Genomic DNA, 1934 nt, shown 5'->3' with positions numbered 1-1934 from the left:
AGGCCCGGAACCGAGGGCGCCTCCTCCCAAGTTCAGCCCAGCGACCCGAGCTAAGGACTCGGGAGTGGCGCGCCACGGAGGGCGCAGCCGAATCCAGCCACCCAGAGGCTGCTCTGGGCGCCGGGATCCGGAGCGAGCCAGCGCTGCTCGGGTGCTGCGGGCTCGGCCGGGACCCGGGAGCTGAGGGGTGTGCGCTGGGGTATCGCCAGGAACTTACAGCGTAGACGCGTATTAAACCTGATGGAAAGTCGAGGACTCTCCGGGCTCCGGGTCCTCCTGGCAACTTACGCGCCTTAGGGCTGGGGACTCTGCGGACGGGTCCCGGTCTGTGACCGCAGCTGCCCTTGGAGCAGCCTCCGCCGCGCCTGCCAGGTTCCAATGTTCCATCAGAGGCTTTAGCTAAGTTTTGGACGCCTCTCAGAACTCTGGGACCCCGGATGTTTCGACTCGATTACACATGATGAATGACCTCTCACTGAGATGATTCAAGTTGGGGATATAATTTTTACAAACTTAAGAATTATGTTTAGGAAAGTTATTTAATGACATGGGGAAATGCTCATATTTTTAAATGGAAAGCTCAGTTTGCAAAATCACATAGAAATTCGGATGTCAACTGTGAAAATAAATGTATAAAGGCATTTTAAAAATGGCAAGAAATGTACCAAAACATTTACAGTAGCTATGGTGATAGAATAATGGATTTTTGTTTTCTTTGTAATTTTCTGATTTCCCAGATGTTCTACATTGAGCATGTATTTTATAATCAGGACAATGTTGTTTTAAAACTCAATGCTTTTTGCATTAGAACTTCAAAGAACTTTTTTATTTTAGTGTAATAGCTCCAAAATTAACTGCAAATTAATAATAGTACTCTCTTGGTTTTCTTAGGGGCTAGTGCCATGACTTTCGAGACAAGATTTTACTTAGGTAAGCAGATAGGATTCCTATGTATAACTAAGTGTAGATCTCAAATTACCCTGGAACCTTCCAGTGTATACAAAGAGTAACCACCACTTTTGAGGGTTGGACAGAACACTTCTGAACTATTTTGATGTTTCAGCCCATTGAAGGATCTAATGGCTTTCCTTATCACCTTCACCCCACATAAAGAGGGAGTCCCCCTTTCGTAGCAAGCTAAGGGTATCACAGGGCTTATGCCTGTATTTATTCCTTTTGATTCAGATCTAGTACAATGTCTGGTGTATAGTGATTTCTCAATAAATATTTGTTCAGTGAGTGAATGTGTCTACTTTTTAAAAATTTTATTGGGAAGATTAATACAAATAAAGAAAAGTGCACAAAATGTAAATGTACAAATCAACGAATTATCACAAAGCAAATGCAGCTAGAACCCCACCCATCTAAAGAAATGAAATATTCACCAGCTGTCTAGAAACTCCTCTTGTACCCACTCGCAACTACTAACACTTTTTTCTCCCTAAATTAACCACAATCCTGACTTCTTCCAATATGATTTAGTTTTGTTTTAACTTTGTGTGAATGGAATCTTATGTATTCTTTTGCTCAAATTTGTTTGTGAAATTCATCCACGTTTTTGGGTGTAGCTATTTTGGTTCATAGCACAAGCTAGGGGTCGAATTTTTTTTTTCCATATGAATTCCACTTGTCTCAGCATAATTTATTGAAAAGTGTTTTCTTTACTTACTGCTCTGTAATGCTACTTCTGTCATGGAACAAGTGTCCCTACATGCGTGGATCTGTTTGTGGGCCCTCTTTTCTGTCGCATTGGCATGTTTGTCTATCTTTGTGCCAATACCACATTGTCTTAATGAAAATAGCCTTATAGTAAGTCTTCATTTTTACTAGTACAAGTCTCAGCACTTTGTACAACAGATTTTTGGCTATTCTTGACGCTTTCTGTTTTCATATAAACTTGAGTTCATATCAGCTTGTCAGTTTCCATAAACTGG

Source organism: Neophocaena asiaeorientalis, unplaced genomic scaffold (assembly GCF_003031525.2).
Source record: "Neophocaena asiaeorientalis asiaeorientalis breed wild unplaced genomic scaffold, Neophocaena_asiaeorientalis_V1.1 scaffold149, whole genome shotgun sequence".
Taxonomy (NCBI): Eukaryota; Metazoa; Chordata; class Mammalia; order Artiodactyla; family Phocoenidae; genus Neophocaena; species Neophocaena asiaeorientalis.
Note: the sequence above shows the minus strand (reverse complement) of the source record.